Here is a 25075-nt window from a genome sequence, read left to right as displayed (position 1 = left end):
ATTGTTTTTTGATACATAATTTTTAAAATTTTTTTGAAGTCAAATTTGTCTATTTAAATTTGTTGCTTGTGCCTTTGGTGTCATATCTAAGAAATAATTGTCAAACCCAATGTCATGAAGTTCTTGCCTATGTCCTCTTCCAAGAGCTTTATAGTTTTAAATCTTACATTTATATCTTTGATCCATTTTTGAGTTAATTTTTGTATATGGTTATGGGGGCATATAGCATTTTATTATTTCTCTTCTACTATGTGTTTCATTGTCTAATTGTATTCTTTTACTTCTTCATGTATCTTTTCTCTAGTCATAGATTGTAGACTATACTAATAAAACAGCACATTTGTTTCAACTTTGTATCATCTTCCACTGCCACAAAATAAAACGCAGTTATTACATTTTTAAAAATTTTTTTTAATGTTTTTATTTTATTTTTGAGACAGAGAGAGACAGAGCATGAGTGGGAGAGGGGCAGAGAGAGAGGGAGACATAGAATCTGAAGCAAGCTCCAGGCTCTGAGCTGTCAGCACAGAGCCCGACGCAGGGCTCGAACTCACGGACCGTGAGATCATGACCTGAGCTGAAGACACTTAACCGACTGAGCCACCTAGGCGCCCCAACATGTTTTTTTATTTAATGAAGCAACGAGTGAATACATGGACGAATTACTTCCAAAAGTGGCAGACCTAATGTCTTTAAATCTTAATTCTTTGAAAGTTATTTAGGTTTTAACTCCTATTCTATGGATCTATTCATGAATTTATTTGGGGGATGTAATGGGCAAGCCTGTGAAGCAACACTTCAGTATGTGTGATTCTAAAGAACACATCTATTATGGATGATATTGGGATATTTTTAAAACTTGATGGAGAAAAAGTTATATCAAGGGGAAACTTTTCTCACTTCCCTCCCTCTGACCTTAAAATCTGAGAGAATAGAGATGTTGAATTAAAAGAAAGTTCTAAGGTAACAGAGTACAAAGCCAAGACCATGTTCTCTGTGAATAAAATGTTTAGCTCTCTATGAGACATAAATAGACTGAAGACTTGTTAATAGCTAACAAGCTATACTTTGTCATCCAAGCAGAATCTCTTTTAAGTCATGCTTCTCATTTAATTTAAAATTATTTTCCTGATGTCTGCTCATTACATGAAATTAAGAAGACAAAAATTGTAAGGAAAGAAATGAAAACCCTGAGTGATCCCAACAGCAGACACTGTTAACCCATGGCTACAATTCCTTCTCATATTTCTTCCGTGTAAACAGATACATGACTGTCTATTAAAAATACGTAGAGAAATAGATACAAAATGAATGAGTCTGAGAGTGTGACCACAATAGAACAAAAACAAACATTAGGGCAAAAACACATAAACATTTTCATGCAAAAGCAGAATATCTTCCTACCATAACCCTGTGTTTTGCTTTTTCAATGTAACATCATACTTTAAGCATTCCTTTTGTTGCTGAAAAGTTTTTGAGTAGTCTTAAGATATTCTTTTTCATGTATATAGTACTAAATTTAGTCTCTTGTTTATTGATGAATATATAATTTCTAAGTTTTTAATAGTGAAATTCCTGTTATAAACTCTTTATACTAAAAGCTTTATTTGCACAGTGATTATTTCCGTAAGTTTCCTACAAGCCAAATAAAGGGATTAATGCCTACAGTCTCTTTCACAATGTTGATACATATTACCAAACTTTTTTTAAATGATGCCAATTTATACTTGCAGAAATAATGCCACAGTCTTATAATCCTTACCAACATTAACTATTATTAGACCCTTAAAAATGTGTTTGCTCACTTGATCAATGTAAAACTCCATCTGAAGGTTTTGGTAATGTTATTGTCTTTGATTAGAACTCACTGCAGTTAGAAACTGCACTCTATTCCCAGAGTGGAAGAAGCAAACACTAAGCTTCCTTCCAGAAACCCTCGATATCACTTCACTTGCTGCCCCATTACTTTTGGAAAGTTGTAATTCTCCACTGGATGGAGAAGTTTTGTGTTTGTGTGTTTCTGGGTGGGAGAAAGCAGAGGCAGAAACAGAACTCTATCATGTATCCATGCTGTAAAATGATAGTTGTCTGGTTTTATGAATCACTTAGATTACCTGGGACAGAGAAAGAGGGACAGATGAGGACAAAATGTCCTCCTTCTTATTCCTGGGAAATACTGCTGCTATTTTATTGAAGTGAAAATGCCTGAGTGGGAAATGTTGCTTTTAATTTTCTATGCTGTTAATTTCAATATTTTCTTATCTTCACAAGAACTCTAGTGGGAAATTTGAAGATATTGCATATAGGCTTTGGATCAGCGATATGTTTATCCACAAGTAAGAAACCTCAACTACAATGACTTAAACAAATACAGCTTAATTTTTCTCCCATAACAAAGTCTAGACTTAAGCAATTTACCAACAGTTGTTCATCTGCTGAACAATATAAAGCAGGGATTGGAAAACTACATTCCCTTGGCCAAATCTAGTTCACCATCTATTTTAATAAATAAAGTTTTATTAGAAAACACAGTCATATACATTCATTCAAGTATTGTGTATGGATGCCTTCATGATAGAACAGCAGATCTGATGTGTGCGACAGAAATGGCATAGCATACAAAACCTAAAATATTTCTTATCTGGGATTTTACAGAAAAAGCTTATAAATCACCAATATAAGGTATGGAATTTCTGTAATTTCTTGACCTTTCCCTGAGGTTGCAAGATGACAACTATGGCTGACCCTACCCCATCCAGGGGAGGGGGAAAGGAAGAGAATAAAAAGGAGAAAATAGTTAGAACTATCTTTATCTGGCCTCTAATATCAAGAAAACATAAGCTTTCCCAGAAGTTTCCATCAATACTTATGTCACATTAGCCAGAGCTTAGCTATAGGAAAGGATGTAAAAGTATTTATATTTCCTTTTTTTACATGTTTATTTATTTTTGTTTGAGAGAGAGAGACAGAGGGTGAGCAGGGGAGGGACAGACAGAGATTGGTAGGCAGAGTCCAAAGCAGGCTCCAGGCTCCGAGCTGTCAGCACAGAGCGCAATGTAGGGCTCAAACACATGCACCAGACCACAAGATCACAACCTGAGCTGAAGTAGGATGCTCACCCGACTGAGCCATCCAAGCATTCTGGAAGTATTTATATTTCTAGCCAGTAAGAAGGAGTTGGGAATTCCCATTGGCTCAGTCCATAAACAATGCTTATCACAGGCTGTTAATTCTTCTAAACAAAAAAGTTGCTGGACATTTTAGTTTGGCTTCTGCTCATTTTTTCCTTATCTTTTTCATTACATGGGCAAGAGTATTAGCAAGCAAAGAGAGATAACTAAAAATATTTTAAGTGACAGAGATGGTCATTACTGTCTTCCTGTTATTTTCTGAATTGTTAATTCAAATAAATCATTAAGACTTCTGCTTCCTTCTAAAAGCCCCGGACACTATATATAAAGCAGACATAAGAGGACTCTGAAAAAATGAAGATAAAAAGGCAGACCAGCCAAGAACCTCAGTACTCAAGGACTAACATAGCAGTAACTTCTCTATTTCCTTTTTGCCTCATATATCCAAGATCAGGTGCTGAAGAAATAGGCACCTGGAAATCCCAATAGGCACAGACAGAAAGGAGCCCAAGGAACACCTGCTCTCTGTATTCAAAGGACTAATAAAGAGGCAGTTTTAGAACAACAAAAAACTTTTAGACAGTAATTGCTTTCTTCCAACCAAATACCATAGAAAAAACTCTGCCACCATTAGACTAGACTTTTACTTCTCCAGGTTATCATAAAGCATCATGATTCCTCTGCTGTGGTGGTGTCAGCAAAGGTGAAGTTAAGGACTCAGACTTCCATCCCCTCGGAGTAGTAATGAAGAGCCAACTCCCTGGTGTCAGTGGAGACCACATGGAGAGCCTGGACTTCTATTCCCACCAGATAGTAGTGAGGTGTCCCGCCCCTTGCATGCTGGGGTGGCATCAGAGGAGAAGTAACAACTTTTATTGTTCATAAAAGTCTATTGTTAATAAAAGTTTATTGTTAATAAAAGTCTCAACTTTTATTACCACGCAGCAGAAAAGAGGCCACCCCCCAATCAGTGACATGGGAGGCTACGCAGGGAACAAAAACACAAGGCACCCATGAGACTCTCAGCCGGCATGATGTCAACAGAGACCTGGTGGGAGTCCTGAACAACCACAGCACCCAGCAATATGGAAGAGATTGCCCTTCCTAACCAGGTTATAAATGAAAGCTAAATGAGGAACCTAGACTTCCACGTTAATGTATTAGTAAGGAAATAACAGACCTCTTCCCCACTAGAGCAATGCCAGAAAAATGTCTGCTATAGTGGTCACACAACATAAGAAAAGTTGTTTGTCATACTGAGAACCAGGAAAATCTCCATCTGGATTAAAAAAAAAAACAACAGTCAACAGAGATAATACCAAAATAATGCAGATTATTAATTACCTAATAAGAATTTTAAAGTTGCCATCGTAAATGTCTTCAATGATCAACTACAGATATGTTTAAAATATACAGAAAAAAAGAAGTCACAGCAAATAAGTACAGACATAAAGAACCAAATAGAAATTTATTTACTTTTTAACCTTTATAACATTATTCCTAGATTTATTGAGGTTTAATTGATGAATAAAATTTTATATATTTAAAGTGTACAACATGACGATTTGATAAGTACACATTGTAAAATGATTACCACAATCAAGGTCATTAACATGTGCATCACTTCACATAGTTACTATTTTGTATGTGTGTGGTAAGAACACTTAAAATACACTCTCCTAGCAAATTTCAAGTATACAAGGCACTATTACTAACTATAGTCACCATGCTGTGCATTAGACATCCAGAATTTCATTTCATAAATGAAAGTTTCTATTTTTTGATATTTGTTATTTCCCTCCTTCTGATAACTTTGGGCTTTGTTTTCTTTTTTATAGTTCTTTGAGGTGGAAACTTAGATTATTTATTTGAGATTTTTCTTTTTTCTTAACGTTGATGTTTATTCTATGAACTCTTCTAGAACTGCTTTTGATACATCCAATGGGTTTTAATAGGTTTTCTTTCCATTTTCATTTGTTTCAAGCTATTTTTTTACTTTTCCATTTTGATTTCTTCTTTGATACATTGGTTACTCAGGAGCATGTTGTTGAATTTCCACATATTTGTGAAATTTCCATTTTTCCTCCTATTATTGATTTCTAGTTTCATGCCATTGTAGTAAGTAAAGATCTGGATGTGATACCAATCTTCTTAAATTTGTTAAGACTTGTTTTAATACCTAAGGTCTGATCCACACTGGAGAACATTCCATGTGGGCTTGAGAAGAATGTGTATTTTGCTGATGTTGAATAGAATGTTGTCTATTAGGTTCATTTGGTCTAAATTACAGTTAAACTGAATGTTTCCTTATTGATTTTCTGTCTTGATGATTTATCCATTATTGAAAGTGGGGTATTGAAGTACTCTTTTATTCTTGTATTACTATTTATTTCTTACTTCTGATCTGTTAATATTTGCTTAAATTATTTACATGATCCAATGTTATGTGCATATATATTTATAACTGCTAGATCCTCTTGATGAGTTCACCCTATTATCATTATATAATAATCTTCTTTGTCTCTTGTTACAGTTTTTTACTTAAAGTCTATGTTGTCCAATATAATTATGGATACTCCTACTACATTTTCATTTCCATTTTCACAGGGTATCTTTTTCCATCTCTTCACTTTCAGACTATTATGTGTCTTTAAAGCAGAAGTGAGTCTCTTGTGAATAGCATATAGCTGGGTGTTGTTTTTTATCCATTTATTCACTCTGATCTTTTGATTGGAAAATTTAATCCACAAATATTTAATGGTAAGGACTTACTATTGCCATCTTATTAATGGCTTTTTTTTAGTTTCTTTTTTCATTCTCTGTCTCTTGTCTTCCTCTGTGATTTGATGATTGTTTACAGTGGTGTGCTTTGATTGTGTGTGTGTGTGTGTGTGTGTGTGTGTGTGTGTGTGTGTGCATGTCTGTGTATATCTACTATAGGTTTTTGCTTGGTGATTACCATGAGGCTTATAAAAAAAAACTGAACTAATAGGTGAAATTAGCAATGTCACATGATAATTTATAAAATCAACATGTGACTATCAGTTTTGTCTATTTACTAACAATGAACACATGGAAACCAAAAAATTACTACTTATAATGGCTAAAAAATTCAGAGAAAAATAAACAGGTGTAAATCTAAAAGAACATGAACAGGACTATATGCTAAAAACTACAAAATTTTAATGAATGAAATTAAAGATTTCAATAAATGGAAAGACACAACATGTTTATAGATTGGAAAACTCAACATAGCAAAGATATCAATTCTTGCCAAATAAGTATACAGGTTTACCTCAGTTTTTATCAAAGTATCAGCATGATTTTTTTTAGATATATGCAAGATTATTTTACAATTTATATGAAAAGTCAAAGGAACAGAATAGCTAAAACAATTTTGAAGAAGAAAACTAAAGTGGTAACAATTGGTCTACCCAATCTCAAGACTTGTTATTTAGCTGCACTAATCAAGACTGTGTGGGATAAGCCAAAAACATAAGCTTCAATCTAAAATTCACACCGTATACAAAAATTAACGTAGATGGATGATAGATTTAAATATTAAACATAAAACTATAAAACTTTTAGAAAAAAATATAGTAGAAAATCTCAGGATGTAGGCCTTGGTGAAGAGTTCTCAGACTTTATATCAAAATCATGATCCATAAGAGTAAACACTAGTAAATTGGACACTATCAAAATTAAAATCTTTTGCTTTTTTAAAAGATTGAAAGGAATAGTTAGAAAGAAACCACAAACTAGGAGAAAATATTAAAAACCACATCTAACAAAGGATTCATATCTAGAATTCATAAAGGGCTCTCAAAACTCAACAGTAAATAAAAACAAAAAATCCAATTATAAAATGGGCAAAAAATATAAAGAAACATTTCCCAGAAGAGGATCTCTGGATAGCAAATGAGCACAGGAAAAAATTTTCTATATCACTAGCCATCAGGGAAATGCAATATGAGATATGACTACAATAAGATACACCCCATCAAAACAACTAAAATAAAAAATAGTGACAATACCAAAAGCTGGCAAGGATTCTGAGAAACTGAGTTTCCCCTACATGGCTTATGGGAATGTAAAATGGAAAATAGGAAGTTTCTTTAAAAAAAAAATGAAACATGCACATATAACACAGCAATCTTACCCCTGAGATTTATCCCAGACAAATGAAAACATATATCCACACAAAACCCATCTATGTTTGTTCATACCAACTTTGTTTGCAACAGCCAAAAACCAGAATAACCAAAATGTCCTTCAATGAATGAGTGAATGGTTAAACAAACAGTGATATATCTTTACCACGGGAGAGAAAGATGAACCATAAAAAGAGATAAAAAATAAATAAAAAGAACTATGGATACATGCAATAGCTTGATGGTTCTCAGGTACATACACTGAATTTAAAAAGCGAACCTCAAAAGGTCACTTCTTGTGTGATTCCATTGAATAAAATTCTTAAAATGAGAAAATTATGGCCATGGAGAACAGATCAGTGGTTGTAGGTATTAGGAGTGGTTAGGGGAAGATGAAGAGGTACAGAAGGAGGAAGAGCATAAAGAGGTAACACACGGAAGACCTTTGTGGTGAGAGAATAGTTCTCTGCCTTGATTGCAGTGGTGGCTACACTAAGCTGCACATCTGATAAAATGACATAGAATGAAAAATGCAGAATTTACGAATGCCAATTTCCTAGTTTTGATATTGTACTCTGGTTATGTAAGAAGTAGCCACTGGGGGGGAAAAAAAAAGAAGTAGCCATTGGAGGAAACTGAAAAAAAGGTACAGTAGACTCCTCTGTACTATCTGTGCGAATTCTTTTGAATCTGTAATTATTTCAAAATAAAAAGTTTTGTAAAAATCATGTAGCCTAAATTGTCCTATGTCCCTATTTAAATATATACTGCTCACTTGACCCTAAAAATCATCTTTATCTGGATAAATAAAGCAAAGAAATCAAACTTTCTGATTGATTCTTTAATTAGAATAAGAGGACTTTAGAACAGGTCTGTAAGTGAGATCTGGGAAAAATCTTTTGTTCTCAAAGGCACAATGCTGAAATAATTTCAATGAAGAGTTTGATTATTAGAAACATAAAATGTTTGATGATGAACCACTTGAACAGCTATCAGTGTAACGGCAGATCATATTATAACTTGTAAAATGCTGAGCCTAGAGTATATATGATTAGCATTGACAGAATACATGCAGTTAAAAGATCAGCCAAATGCATATGGAGGTTTTTGGATGCCTACTTACTTTTTTCATAAATTCTTTATAAAATTCCACTTAATTAAACTATAGCACACAATACTTACTACTTACTATTTAATTCAGTCTCCCACTAGGCAATTTTAAAGTGGGTTGATATAGGTAGATGGTGAGGAACTGTTAGCCTACTAGCATATGAATGCTAATTCATGTAATTTTTAAAAATAGAAAGACTCAAAGGGAAACCACAGCAAAGGGAGCATGGACTAATTTGGTCAGCGAGCTATATACATTGCATACCCAGGGACTCAATAATCCCACAGGGCCTTCCAGCTCTAAAATGCTGTGATAAAGACGGTACAACATCAGGTGACATTTGTGTCCCAACATCACAATTGAGAATGGTGTAATTACTAAATAGAAATGGTCATAGTTTGATATAATTCTACTTGTCAGAGACTCAGACTTTTTAATACAGTTCTATGGCGTTAACAAGAGATCTAAGTTAATGCAAAATTAACTATACTGATTAATGCATAATTGAAAATACCGTGAATCAGATGACAGACTAAATACATGCATTTATTTCCAACATCCACCCAAAATCCAATTGCAATACAAGGACAATGTATAGAAGAGAATAAACCTGCAACAACACTGAAAATGGGAAGGGGCCTTTGGCAAACATGACATTTTAACCACTATCTGGATGACTGAACAAATGACAAAGAGAGGCTGAAAGATACACAGGAAAAAGTGGAAAGACAGTGCATCCACTTTGTGTTTTCAAATACATTCATATTTTCTTTGGTTTTATTGTTCCATTTAACTTTGTACCTTTTAGGGAACTTATTTGTGTATAGAGATATGTATCCTTTTTTTCCCATTGCAGTTTCTCAGCATCATTTGTTATATAGCCCAGCTGATTTAGTCTGGTTTCCTCCCAAAGCCAGAGCCTGGGACAGAGGTTATCTATGTTTTGAGAGTGTGTTCTCAAGGAGGAGTGAGGGACCAGGGTCAACGGAGGACTGAAAGCCAACTCAAGCACGATTTAGTGTGCCACAGCTTCAGGTGACTAGGCACCCAGTGAAGGACATTGTCAGGTGCCTTGGAACATATGACTCAAAACTATTCACTGGAAACTCCTAAAAGAGAAGCATTCACTCATTAGCTCCCATCCCTCTTCCTGTGGGATAGATCAAGGTCAACTGCACTCAACCAGGACTATCAGAGAAGACTCGGGGGAGGAAACAAGAGATACTCAGCACACACTTACAAAAAGGAGCCAATAATAAGAAGGTCAAAACCTATGCAGAACAATCCACCAGAGACTGGGCTGGAATCAGAGGTCAGGCCAAGAAGAGGTGAAGTAGTGCTCCAGGAGTGTGAGGCACACCTTCTTCCTTCAGCACTGGTTTGAAGTACTCACTTAACCATACATTAAATTTCCATAGATATATTAAGTCTCTTCCCAGAGTCTTTATTATGTTCCACTGGTCAATTTTATTATTCCTGTGCCAATAAACCCATTTTTTATTATAGTAGCTTTATAGTATAAGTTGATATCTGGTAGGGGCATGTCCCTCATGATTGTACCATTTCAAATATGTAATGGCTATTTTCCATATTTTATATTCCAGATGTACTTCAGAATCCCTTTGTTTAAAAAAAAATCCTGTTAGGAGTTGAAGTTATATTGCTTTGAACTTATAGATTAATTTGAGGAGACTTAAGAATTTTATGACATTATGCTTTCCCATCCAAGAATATAATATTTTGCCCCATTTGTTCTGGTCTTCTTTTATGCCCTTCAGTTAAGTTTTACATATCTCTTTATACATGAATTGCATATTTCTTGCTAGCTTTATACTCAGGTAATTAATTAGCTAGTTGTTAATAGATTTTTTTCATTTTATTTTCTAATTGACATTACAGCCTGACAAAGCTATGAAATTTTATATATTAATTTTCTATGTGAACATCTTAAATGAACAAGAGTTATCTGTTGCCATCATTTTCCATTTTGTTAACTGATTGGGAATTCTAGGCATCCAACTATAGTCTACAACCCATTTATACTGAAGTCAATTTTAATTCCAATATTTTAATGAAATTGTTCTTCCTAAGATCACAATTGCATCTATGTTGTAAATTTATGGTTCCTTTTTCAACAGTCCACCTATTTGATTTTTCAGCTGACTCTCACAGAGATGACCACTTCTACCTTCTTGAAATACTCTATTTTCTTTGTTTCAGGGATGCCACTGTCTTTTGATATTTCTTTTATTTCTCCAGTCACTTTTTCCTGGTCTCCTCCATCTTGCTATTCAGAAATCCTCATGATTCTGTCCTGTGCTACTTTTGTTTTCACTAAAAACTCCCCTAAAAATTTCTATGATGCCATTGAGTTTAACTATACAAAAGCTTGTTAATTCCTAAATTTATATTAGATACCCAGTGACATACCAAAACTGGAGTGACAGAGAATCTGCCCCAATACAGGCAGTAAAGAGAAGCTTCACCTATAGATAATTCAAAATCATATCAAAACAGAATAAAGGTCAGTCTTCTATTTATTATCACCATTTGTTGGAAATTTTAAACAGTATCAGTGATAAAATACTCCTCCCTGGAGGGGAAAAAAAGAAAAGCTTGATAAAGTTCTAAACAACCACTGTGACCATTGTTGAACTTAAATAATATGTATGTAAGCTTGAGACTAGTACATTTTAATTTCATACCATTTAATAAATAATATTCTAATGGAAATTAACTGGGGAACTCTTAGTTATACAGTCAGCCCCTGATTTACTTGGACTCATCTGCACACATTAGTTTTAAGAATAATTTCATAGGTTAAGTATATAGTTTGAGCTCGATTCATGTACACCATCCAAAAGCAGACGTCCTGCAAGCTCCTGATTTGAAATAGCACATTTCAAATAATCAGTGAGATCACAATAATTGTAAAGATGAAGAAATAGAAATTGAGTTATTTCAGTTGTCATCCTATATGATTACTTGACATTTTAATTTGTGCTTGTAGGTTTTCAACTGCAGAAATATTTAAAAACTACTAGAATTAATCTTGAAAAAACAAAGACATAAACATTATTGTAATTTCTAGATTTTATTATGAAGTGGGATTTTTATGAACCTATTCCAAACTTATCATTATGTTTAAGGTTTTCTTTGTATATCTTTTGCTTCATGTGAAAGAAATTTTTTTGAAATTAAAATGAATAAATTATCTAGGGAGGAAGATATATTGATAATTTCATCATCCTATTCTTGAGCGAAAAATATATGACAAAAAGACAGCTTTTCATAAGATCATTGATAAATTTACAAAAGGCTCAAAACAAGAAACTGTAATATCATTATCCATTATACTAACAAAGCAATAGGTAGGTATAATTTATTTTCCTTTGTTTCAAAAAATGCATTAATGTAATTAAAATGTATTGTTCCAATACTTTTCCTTTTTGTGCACTAGAATAATTAATTAATTTTTATTGAATACAAACACTCAATAAAAAATGAGGTTTTTTTTGTATTTTTTATTTTTATTATCTGTTTTATATTACTAAAAATAATTTGCTTATATAGAGAAGAGGGATGGCTAGGTAAGTAGGTATGCCACTGTAGGGTTCAGTACTTATGTCTGGGCTTGAGGCCTTAGTATCTAATCTCCCTCTTTGACACTTTCATTTGAATGATTCTAAATAATTTTAAGCCTCACCTATCTTAGGGGCACCTGGATGGCTCAGTTAGTTAAGAATCCAACTCTTGATTTCAGTTCAGGTCATGATCTCACAGTTTGTGAGATCAAGCTCCACATCAGTCTACCTAAGGACAGCACAGAGCCTGCTCAGGATTTTCTCTCTCCCTCTTTCTCTGCCCTTCCCCAACTCTTGCTTGTTATCTCTCTCTCAAAACAAATAAACTCAAAAAAAAAAAAAAAAAAAAGTCTAACATATCTTAAACTGGACACTTGATATTCTCTTCAAAACCTATCCTTATGTTTTCTCTCATCTCAGTAAATGGTATTTCCATCCTTACATTTGTCTATTTTAGAAAGTGAGAAGGCATATTTCATTCCTTCTTTTTTTTCATGACTCCCCATTTCTGATGCATCACTAACTTCTGTGGCTTCTTCCTCCAAAATACTCCTGGGTCCTTGGGCTCCCGTCCCCTCTGTCTCTATTCCCTCTAGCTCTAGCTCTGGATCTAGCTCTGATAATTCTAATCTAAAGAAATTTGGGTGGTGAACTAAAATATAGGGAAAAGGGAAAAACATATGGTAAATAACTGTAACCAAAGTCTTTTTTTTTTTTTTTTTACTCAATATCGTTTGAGATGCATAGGAATGAGAGGCCTATAAGGCCACACATGGAAAATAGTGAATGTGGGTGGGAGTAAAAGGGTGAATCTTCCTTCCTAAAATGTCTTGCTCTCCCCATTCCTCAGATCCCCCTCTAGGCACCCTCTCACATTTATCTGAAGCTTAGACTCCTTTCTGATATTGACATAATGCCCATCGGAAGAATCTCTCTCAAGTGACATGAAGAACTATATAGGAAAGAAGAAATAAATAGAAACAACGATACACAGAACAGTTGTGACAGATGGGAATATAATCCACAGTATTGTTGTGGGGAAATAAAACTTTTTAGAAATAGTGATTTGTGCAAGTAATTTGCACAGCAGAGCTAGATATTTCCTATAACTTTCCAGCATTTCACTTGTATGTGCTTGCTTTACTGTTATGTGCTTGTGAGTTAAAGAAAAAAAAAAAAACTGAGCGTTTTTGAATGCCTTTGTGTTTTGCTAAATCAAAGAAATAAAACACTGCTAATTGGTCCGACAAATACTTTACCTGTAACTGGTTGTAAGCATCAATCTTTGAGCTGAGCCTTTTATTCTCATGTATTTTGATTCTGCTTATAATTCAGCCTCATAAAGCTCCACTGGACTGAAACCAGGTTGTGAGTGTTGATAATGAGTCTCTGAAAACTCATGAACAATTACCAAGACTAACTTTGTTATACTTCTCACCCAGACATTAAGCAGAGGGCTGACTTTGAGGGATCTGGGATGGCTTTCAGAAGCTTTATGTATTTATCCACCTATCCCCATGGACTTTCATTCAGAGAGAACAGCTGCATCAAATTCGAGAAAACAAACTTCCAAACCATGAAATCACTAGACACTGAGTGAGTTGGGCCAACACTCTATTTGAAAGAGAATTATAAATTCAGGCAGCATTGCTTTGGTACTATTCAAATTTGATGTGTATTTTATGGTTCATAATTAAGAACACAAATACATTTATGTCACCAAAGATCATATGTTCAATTTTTAGTAAATGTTGGCTCCTAGAGCTTAGATGTTTGAGGCAAAGTATTTCACTCAAATTGTGACAAAAAGCAAAGAAAATGTTACTTTTTTTAGAGTATAAATTTGTTGAGGAGAAAACCTCAGAGGATTACTGAGTTCCTTTTCTGTTCCTGCGAAAAATTTGCTAAATTTTTGTGTTAGCAATTCTTCACCATTTCAGGTACCCATGACCTTCACCATAACCTTTGCAGGGCTCTCCTACTCTGACTTTGGGGTTAGCCATGTAAATTGGTTTGGCCAATAGATTTTAACAAATGTAACAAGCAGACAGTGAAAAGTGCTTACATGGCTGGACTTTTCTGCTCCTTGCTCTTCTAAGATTTTCATGGGAATATTTCCAGGCTGGCCTGCTGGATAATGAGAGTCACTACAGTCATTCCAGATAAGACTACTTGCATCTGCTAACAGCCAGCCAACCTCCAGACACAAAAGCTAGCCTGGGCAGGATGAGCAGAGCTGCTTAGATGACCCACAGCTGAATGTGGACAAGTGAGCCAACCCAACCCATATCAACCAAATCCCTCGGACTCGTGAGTCAAATAAATGCTTATTGTCCATGTTGCAGAAGTTTTGTGGTCGAGTGTTACACAGCATTATTGTGGCATTAGATAATGACACCACCTCATCTTTTAAACAGATTTCGAAGTGCCTCCTACTTTCTATAATGTTAGCATGATGTAATGAAAGCAGAGATACTATAGGAGAGTCCAAAGGATCTTAAGTCAGAAGACGGACTTTGAGTGCTAAAGCTGTTACATACTGGTTTTGTGACACATGCTGAATTATTTAAATTCTTTGCACCAGCCAAATGGGTAATTGTGAGGATTAAAAGATATGCTATGTCAAACTTGCTGGGTGACCTTGGGCAAGTTGCTTAATCACCTTAATCTCAGTTTTCATTAGTAAAATGAGGTTTAGAACAATTGTCATCCCTCTAGAGTAATTCTGAAGGTTAGAAAAAAAGGATACAAAGAGCCTTCCCAGTTAGAAAATGCTCAGTGTATATGAAGAACTATTATTTTTGTTATTAGTTATACTTACAATTTTGACAACAAAAGTGAGGCACTGTAGCTAAGAGATTTCCAGTAAAATGCATTCGTCACTCAAGTAGGCCTTCAGGACCTTGAGTGCAAGAATCTGTCTCCTGTGGCTTCCTTTTATTAGCACAAATGAGTTGCTTGATGACAAATTAGCTAATGGTCACCCCAGAAGGTGAAAAAGTCTTCATAGCAAAATGAATTTAAAAATCTGGAGGTATAAATGGAAAAAGTGAAGGAAGCAGAGAATCAAAGTGCCCCTTAGCGAGAAGGGCCATATGAAATAGCTAGCAGGAAGCTGCTGGGGGTGCTGGGAACCCTATGGGTAAGATTCGAGATGGAAAAGGCCATCCTGAGCATTAGGATGCTGAAATGAGACATGAGCTGGAGTTAAATAATCTTGGGGCATTATTTTAATGAAAGTTTTGACATTGGTATTTCTGAAATTGTGTAGCGCTTTTTTCTTTTAAATCTTGCACACACACACACACACACAGTTTTCCAGTGTGGCAGGTTCCCACGAGCTCTCCCATGAGTTGACTGGTGCTTCAAGTAACATAGGATTTAGGCCTCTGGAAAGTCTATGTTGATAGCAGTTTAGATCGAAAAGACCAGAGTCCCAAATCAAATGTAACAGAGAAGGAAGAATGAGAAAGAGTATAAGGCCTCAGTAGAAGCAGAGATAAGAGGAGGATTCTTCTGAGCATAAAGGCAGAGAAGTGTTACAGTATTCAACAGCTCTCAGAGCTGAAGGCAGACAGAATGAAACAGCTGGCAATCAAATGACAGCAAGTAACTGAGCACTGGAAGACTGGTAGAAAGAATTTCTCCATTTTTCTATTCTGGAGATAATGAATCTAAATACTTCAGAATTTTTTCATTAGTGTGTGGCAATATGAGGAATAATGGCATTTGGAAGAAATAAACATCCAAGAGAACATTTTTTATACCTCTGAAAGCGAGCCGAGATATACAAAGCCCTCCAGCAGACATTGCCCCAGGCACCAAGACCTTCCAAGGTAAATAGAAAACAGACAGCTCTAGAGAGGGAGAGGCTGACTCTGGGTTAATGTGCACAAACACGAGCAGTCCAGAAGTGAGCATGAGGAGGTGAACAACAGGGCCACTGGGGAAAATTTTGTGAACAAGAGATGAGCAAATTATAAGTGTCACAGCAGGATAGATGCTTTAAGAAAAAAAGAGTCATCTTTTCATAAGTTCTGTTTCATTTGTGTAATAAAAAGTCTTAATCTGTTACTGCTGATCAATGATTTGGTGTATCAGAATAATGTCCCCATCCTCCTCCCCAAGATGGGGACCTGTCATTATCACCTAATCGCTTCCCTGAGAATTGATTTTCTGTGTCTGCCTTTAGAATTCCCACTAAATGGGTCTAAATTTTCCTTAAATTTGATGGAGGGAACAGTTACAACCAGAGCAGCTATAAATAAAAAAGGAAGAGGTCCTGAATCCCGGACCCAGAGCTGCCACCAGCCTGAACCTGGGCATTTAATTCCTCCTCGGTGAAGGCAAGGAGGTTCAATTAAAGAGACGTTATTTGTTATCAGGTTTGTGACCAGAATCATTGCTCTATAAAAGTGTTGCAGGGCAAGAGTAAAAAGTGGCACAGAATCTAACATTGAGAGTGTGCAGGAGTTTCTTTTTAGAAACATATGGACACCCCCCAAAGATATTCTTTGCTTTCAACAGGTGGCTTAAAATTTTACCATAGATCTCCGTGTCTGGATGCCATAGATCTGTCTAGATTAATGCTGTCAAACTCACGTTTTTTCCAAAAGGGCTGTAATATTTAAAGTATCATTTTTCCTAATATTGTATACGAACTAATGTTAACACTGAATTAATTTTAGTTCATTCAATAAACATATATTTTAGAGCACTTGCTATATAATAGTAAATATTACTCCAACTGTTGGGATGGAGCAGTAAAAACAAACAAATACACAAAAAAGAAAAATCTCAACTCTTACAGAAGTTTCACTGTAATGGGGGAAACTGAACAAATATAAATAGATGATAGATAGATGACCTATAGATAGGTAGGTAGATAGATGATAGATAGATAGACAGATAGACAGGTAATAGATAGATGATAGGTAGATACATGTGTGCATGTACACATATATTAGAAGATGTAAATGTTTTGAAGACAAATAAAGGAACAGGAATTCAAAAAGTATAAGAGGAAGGTTCCAAATTGCTCATGGTGAGCTTCATTGACCTCTGAGGGAAGATCACCAAGAGGTGATGGCATGGACTTCCCAGGCAGAAGGAACAGCAAGAGAATGTAATCACTGTCAGGCAGGCACATGCCTGTGTGTTACAGGAACAGGCTGGTATGGCTGGAGTGGATGGGTCGGGGGGGGGGGGGGTAGTAGTAGGTGATGAGATGAGAGAGGAAATGGGAGGCACACAGGATTGAGGTTATCAGACATTGTTACATTTTTGGCTTTAAGTCCGAGTGAGTTAGCGTGACATTCCAGGATTTTAAGAAAGGGAACAACACAATATGATAGATTTTTTGTAGGTATTCCCTGGCTGCTATGGTGAGTATTGACTGAAGGAGGGGAAAGGGGTGCAAAGGCAGAAGCGGTGAGAAAGTTATTGCAATAACATAGGCAAGATATGAGAGCAGAGTGGCCCAGGATGAAAGCAGGGATCATGGAAATAAGTGCTTACTTTCTGGGCAAATTATGAAGGTAGAATTCACAATCTGTTTGCTGACAGATTAGGCCTGGGATGTGTCAGCCAAAGAAGGCTCAAAGATAATTACATAGGTTTTCACATGAAAACCTAGAAGGATGGGGTTGTCATTAATTAAAATGGAGAGCATGATGGACAAGAACATGCTTGTTTGGGGAAAGGGGAACTGAAATCAATTGTTCAGTTTTGAACATTTTAAGATTGACATGACTATTACATATTCAAGGGAAAAATCCAAGTCAGCAAGGAGCTACAAAACCTGGAGTTCTGGGAACCATTCAGATTAGAACAATAAATATCAGAGTCTTCAGCAGAAGTTGGTATGTGTAGCCATGAGAATGGATGACATTGACAAAGAGTGAATAACAGCAGAAAAGAGGTCCCTGATCCCCGAACATTCCAATGCTAAGAGGCTGGACAGTGAAGTGTTACCCACCAATGTAACTGAGGAGCAGTGATCGGTAAGGCCAAAGGAAAATGTAGATAGTGTGGTGCCCTAGAAGTCAAGTGAAGAAAGTATTTCAAGGAGAAGGGGGTTAATCAAGTTAATCAACTGAGAAACAACCATCAGATTTAACAATATGAAGGAGGTAAAATGTTGATGAAGCACTGTTTTCTCAGTCAAGTAAGAAAGATTATCAGGTGAGGTGGAGAGAAGGGGAGAAGTGTTTGGGGTTTGAGAGGTTGGAAGGTAGGCAGCAGTCTTTTCCTCCCGACACATTGATCCATGGCAGGTATTATCAGGGAGTAAGCAGAGAGTGGGATTTAACCAGGATTGAGGTGAGAATGAGGAAATGAGAGAAGGCCAAGGGTGCCAAATATACATACAAAGGAGTGATTATGGGGGTGCCTGGGTGGCTCAGTCAGTTAAGTGTCCAACCCTTGATTTTGGCTCAGGTCATGATCTCACAGTTGGTGAGGTCAAGCCCCCACATAGGACTCTGTGCTGTCAGCCGGAAGCCTGCTTTGGATTCTCTGTCCCCATCTCTTTCTTCAACTTCCCCACTTGTGCTCTCTCTTTCTCAAAAACAAATAAACATTTAAAAAAAAGAGAGAGAGAGAGATTATGACTGGCCATGAGATTTAAGCTGGAAAGAAAGGAATGAGGACAGGAAGAGAGCAAAAACAAGTGAAAATCAATGAACTTTAAGCGCCAATGGGGTGGGGGGTGGGTAGAGAGAAAAATTGTTGAAATAAGGGCTCTAGGGCAAGTGAGCTGGGAAAATAAGAGGTGGCAGTTTGAAAATGGAGTCACATGTATTGGAAATGTTAAGACTTAGGGTATGATCATCGGTGTGAGGGAGTGAAGGAAATTGTTGGTCAAGATTGTAGAAGGAAAGAAAGTCAAATAATTAAGAGTCTAGGGTATTGGGGGGATAATCTACATGGATACTGCAATTGTGATAAAATATGCCAAAAGCAGTGTTAGAGAATACCAACTATGTTTTAGGGAAGAAAAGCACATCAAGTTCTTAACATTTGTTTTTTTAATGCATGCCTAAGAATTTGTAAAATGGCTTATGGGAATAGATCAACAAGGAGCACACTCTATACTTTATTTGAATTGATTTATGGCAGAAGCTTTAGGTTGTATTCACATTCTTCACATTACTAAGCATTTGAATCTCTCTTGTGCTTTCCTTTGTGTGCTCTGGGCAGCATGTTTTATTTTATTGACCAAAATCTCATTTACAGTTCAATTAATGCAGTGGAGAAAACATGGTACATGCCAAGCCCTTCCATTCTTTATGGCCTGCACTGTGATTCTGGCAAGCCAAAACCAATTAATTCAAAAGAGAGAGCAATGGAGAGAAGAGATTTAGTTCATTCTTATTAAGAACTAATTCCTCCTGCTCATACAAAATTGGTGTGGAAATGTTGATACCAAAGTAACTATATCTTACAGTTCAAGTCTCTTTTTGAAATTTAATATCTTCTAGTTTACTTTGAGATTTATCAAAAATGCCATGCACAATACTTAAATTCACATACATACATGCAAACACATATAGAGAGCAAAATTTTACTAAGGATATGTCATATTTTGCTCTCCTAACTGAATAAAGATTTCACCGTACTCTATCTATCTACTTGCTAATATTTCCTTTCAGTGTCAGTTGAGCGATTTGCTATGCCTTCCCGTCTTCAACAGGAACATATACCTAAATCAATCCTAGTCCTAAAGTGGAGCACTGAAAACATGGACACAGAAAATGTGCTTGATATCATTTAGCAATGTAGCATCCTTTGAATCTTGTTTGATTTTATTCAGACTTCCTTCACTGGAGATTATAATCTTCTATGCACAGTGCACTATCAATTTTGGTGCAAAATTTCTTGTCAAGATTCTTCTTACAAACTGATATTGTAATATGACTGATCTGTTTACCCTCTTCTAACAACATTTAGGACTTCTAACAACTATATAAAATAATAGATTGCTTTGCTTCTCTTCTGTATAAAGGAAAAAGATATGATTTGGCATAAATAATAGCTATCTTTTATTAATGTATATCTACTTAAAATAAAACCAACATACGCTGTGGATAAGTAAATATGCCAAATAAAGTTCTATGTCCTTGAACTTTAAAAAATGTTTTGACATCCTATAACAAAATCTTATTTTCAAATGTTTTCTTTGTCATGTAAGTCAGTGTCACAGAATCTTTTTTCAAATGACTTAAAAATGAAAGTGTATCAGGTCCAGGGTCAAGTTACTGTAATATCTTTTCTTAATTTATTTTTGTTTGTCTGAAAAGAGGACTATTTAACATCCAGGTATAGCTGTTGATACGGAAAGGCTATGCAATTATAAAAAGAATTTGAGTTGGTCAGGAATACTAAAATAAAATAATCAATATTGAATTTCATCATATAAATCATAAAGTAAAAGTGTGAACAAATTTTAGGGGAAAATAAATTTAATTTAATAGGCAAAAAAGGGTTTATAATATCATATGAGATTTAAAGATGACAGCAGAAAGTGAACTGAAATATTAATTTGAAAATAGGGACAGTGTTCACTTTTGCCTTTTTCCCTTAGCATTGATTTATATGCATCTTTTACTCTCTTATGATTTCAATCGGACTATGATACAATTCCTAATCAAATGTAAAATCCTCAGTTTTAGATGTTGCTTTCTATTTTCCATCATTAATCTATCTTAAAGTACAAAATAACAACAGTAGGTGCACCCTAAGTTCTCAGGAACCTCAGTTATCAGTTTCCTATCCACCCTTTTACTTTCCCTGACTCGAGCTCTGTCAGGCCTTGGGCTACTGCATGTTTATTTCATTCATGCATCTTTGGCAAGGATTATCTCATCTGCAACTTGAATAATGCATTCTCCTACAATTCAAATTTGTGTTACTACTACCAACACAATAGTAATGTAAGTTCAACATCTGGTGTATGAAGTGGAGAGGCTCTAACAAGGAACAAATAAAAAACAAAAGTATGAAGCAGAAGATGTCTACTGTTTCCTGAAATCTGTGCCAGGTCTAACACTGGGTCAAATGCAGCTGCCAACTCCACTGCTTGTGAAGTTCCACAGCACTTTATCTCTTCTCTCTTTTGGTGGGAAACTCTGTTCCATCTTATAGCTCCCATAATGGGAGTAAAGCAAAAATGAAGAACCTCTATCACTCTCCAATATGCACCATCTCTTTGGAATTCTATAGCAAGAACTCCATGTGGAGCCCAGTTCTGCATAGAACATTATTAGTTAAATTCATAGCTAACTCAAAGTTTGGACTAAACCTTTCCAAGCCTGCTATCACACTTCCCACCAAGAGCCGTGAAGTAAGTGAAACTAGTAAGTGGGCATAAAATGCACCAAAACCAATACTGACGCTCATTCTCTCTCAAAGCGCTACTCCATTCTCAATAAGAGGCTAGAGAAGACATTCCAAGTTGAGTCATTTTTGATGTGGAGCATAGAGTGCCTGATTCCTGTCCATGTTCAAAATTGCTAAAACTTTTAGGATAGGAGGAAATCACAAAACAAAAGGAAGGATCCTTCACACAGGCATGGTGACATACATAAAATGGGTAGTCACGTGGTACCAATTCTCCTCTTCTCACTCAGAAATGGAGCCCCCAACTGTTAATCGAGCACATGGGTACCCAGAATAAAGACCACATAGACTAGCCTTCATTGTGGGTATGCAAGTTCTGGCCAATGCAATATATCCAGAAGTGGTGGTGAAACTCTCAGGAAGAGCCAAGCTGCTGGCATACAAATGGGATGGATGGTTTAAGATGGATGAAACAGGCACCTTGGACCACAAAATGGAAGATAATGCAGAAACTATGTAGAAGAAACCTAATCTTTGATGATCATGGAGGACCTGGAAACTCTTATCCAGACTTTCATGGAAGAGAAAAATAATTGCATCCTATTTCAGCCACTGTTATATTTGTTCCTGTCATATGCAGATGAAACTAATCACAACTAATACATTAGAGAAGGCTAATTGTCTCATTTTATTAGAAGCATTCAGAAGCAATTATGAAGAACTCCCTTTCACAGGTGTTCCTATGAGATGATTTCAATATTATATGCATTTCAAGAAGCATAATAGCATTGGATAATGTAATTAATTCAACCCATTTTGCTCCCTCCAGTTCCTCTAAATCCACATGGTTCCCTGTTAAGCTTGTAAGGTACTGTTGTAATCATTATAAATGTTCACAAAATTTCTGGTTCTCCTTCCATACACCTGGCAGAGTTGCCCTTCCCTGAACACTTGAAATCAGGTGGCTCTGTGACTAGTTTGACCAATGAAATGTGAGCAGAAGCAACATATGTCACTTCTGTGAGAAAGTTTTAAGAACCCACATGAGATTCACACTTCGTGTGAGATGCCCTCTTTCGCCCATAGTGGTGATTATGAGTACTTGCCAAGATACAGCCCCCGTCACTCTGGGTCCCTGAAGAAATGTTATGAGTGCCCCTGCCATTTCACTAAGGAATAAACTTTATTTTATTAAAACATCTATTTGGGGGCAGGGGTTGTTTCTGCAACAGTAATTAGCCTATACTACCTAATACAGGTAGCTCCCTGGACGGTTCTTATAACCTAAATCATCCTGTGCATGATGTTATATTGATAGAGAGACAAAGAGAGAGACAGAGAGAGAGAGAGAACTTAAAAACTCTTAAAGATTGAACCAATGGAAATATCCAAGTTCTCCTTTGCTTAAGGGTTTTCTCCCTCCACAGGATTCCCCACATACCATCCAAACACTTTCAGGTCTCTCTTTCTTCCCATAGAATCTTTCTCTCAATCTGCTTTTTCAAGATATTACTTCATGTGTCTCCCTGGTTCTGTTTACAAACATCTATGAAGACTAAATCTATCCTACCTCCTTCCACCTGCTTATATCTCTCGTCATTTATTTCCGGGATCACTCCTGAATCTTCGCGGGTCTTGTGCCCAGTACTCTACCGAAAATGTTGTAAGTATACTAATGATTTCAAAGTTCACAAAATGAATGGCTTCATCCTCCTCAGCTACTTTGCCCCATGGGCCACTGATGACATTCCTCTATAGCTTAATGACACTTTTTCTGGCCCTCTTCTCTCTAGCCACTTTTCTCCATCTCCTTTCCTGACCACTTTTCTAATTTCAGCCACCACCAAGATTCTCCAGTTAATCTCCTTTCCATTTACTCTTTTTATTTTTCCTCCGAGTAAGCTCATCAACCTTACAATTAATAAGCTGATGTCTTAAAATCAGTACGTACAGCTCCAAAACTCAGCAATTACTCAGAAACCTCAGAGAACTCTAGCTTATCATAACCAACTTTGGGTTCTATTATTACCTTCTGCCTCAACTTTGGGTTCTATTCTCCATGATATCTCAACGATTTATCTTAAAAACCTCAGTCATTATTGACTCCTTTTTCTCCCTAACCCACACCCAATAGGTGCCTTCAATCTATTTCTTTCTCTGTGTCTCATTAGCAATTCTTTTGTTCATATTTGGATTTTTTTTTTTAACGTTTATTCACATTTGAGAGACAGAGCGTGAGCAGGGGAGGGGCAGAGAGAGGGAGACACAGAATCCGAAGCAGGCTCCAGGCTCCGAGCTGGCAGCACAGAGCCCAATACAGCGCTCGAATTCACTGACCATGAGATCATGACCTGAGCCAAAGTTGGACACTTAACTGACTGAGTTACCCCAGCGCTCCTCTTTTGTTCATATTTGTATTATCTCTACTAACTCTTTGAAATAGCCTCCTTACTGACGTACCTTGTCAGTAGGTCTACTCATGCCAATCCTCCACTCATGAAATCTCCTATATTATCTCTGTCAATTGTTAATCATATCTTGACCATATCATCCCTACAAAATGAAGTGCAAATCATCATTGCATCAAAAAGCCCTCTAGTGGTGCCTGGGTGGCTCAGTTGGTTAAGCCTCCAATTTTGGCTCAGGTCATGATCTCCTGTTCATGGGATCAAGCCCTGCATCAGGCTCTGCACTGATGGAGTGGAGCCTGCTTGGGATTCTCGCTCATCCTTTCTCTCTCTGCCCCTCCCCGATTCATGTTTTCTCTCTCTCAAAATAAATAAATAAAAACTTTAAAAAAAATCCCTCTAAATCTGACTTTATAACTTTTTAGCTTTATGTCCTATACTACCCAACTAGCACTATAATCTGAAACCTCTGAAGACTCTTCCTCAAATTCTTTTCTTTTTCAGGTTTCTTCTTGCTTTTTATATTTCTCTACTATTCTTTATGTTTCTATGTCCTCACCTAGATCACAAACTACTCTTTGTCTTATTAATTTTTATATTCCCAGCACCGGAAGCAATGCCTGGTAATTATATAGATGAGGTTGACATTGAGATGTTATGTATACAATATATAATTATTCATTTATATAATTAATATAATTATAAATAATTAATATAATTGATTTAATATAATATATACTGAGATGTATTTTATACCTATATTTTAAGCAATAAAAAAATTCTAAGCTTATATGATTTTTTGTATAAAAAAAAATCAATAAACCTGCTATAGTTTCCTTTAACTTTACTCCTGTTTTCCTTCCAGTCAAGCTCTGTGTTAAAACTAGTTTTCACTCTTCATAAAAGTTCATGTTATCAAAAAGCAAATCTTTCATTTAGGCAAAAAGTATTTTATGATCTTTTATAGAAGAGGAAAGTCAGTTCTAAATTACTTAGAAATAGTTTCAGAATGCTGTAAAGTAAAAGCTGTAATGAATAACTTGTCCATACTTTGTATGCTGAGACATTTTTGAGCAAATCTTAAAAGATGCATAGAGATTCAGTCATGAGACTTTCAGCAAGATTAATGGACGCAATGCTGCTTAAATCCCTTGGCACAGCTTTGAAAATTTCCCACGTGCTATCAGTGATGTCTTTGTGACTTAAAATTCTGGCTTTGGTTTCAGGTTGCAGATTTAAGGAAGCAATGGATGTGTTTGATATTGACAACCTTATGGCCTCAATTATATAATAACAGGATATCTGGTTTTGATGATAACCCAGAGACCATTCCATCTGATACTTGGATTCT

General features: G+C 35.9%; 1 long non-coding RNA gene across 1 annotated transcript in view; it reads right to left on the bottom strand.

The window, feature by feature from the left end:
- Positions 1-25075, bottom strand: part of LOC144613831 (uncharacterized) — a 208713-nt gene that overhangs the window by 67701 nt on the left and 115937 nt on the right. Inside the window, exon 2 of the long non-coding RNA XR_013551251.1 lies at positions 14043-14107. This is a non-coding gene — a long non-coding RNA (uncharacterized LOC144613831). The remainder of the gene's footprint in view (positions 1-14042; positions 14108-25075) is intronic.

The sequence above is a fragment of the Panthera onca genome, chromosome D3, assembly GCF_046562875.1.
Source record: "Panthera onca isolate mPanOnc1 chromosome D3, mPanOnc1 haplotype 2, whole genome shotgun sequence".
NCBI classification, from domain to species: Eukaryota; Metazoa; Chordata; class Mammalia; order Carnivora; family Felidae; genus Panthera; species Panthera onca.
Note: the sequence above shows the minus strand (reverse complement) of the source record. Positions and strands in the feature narration are given on the sequence as shown.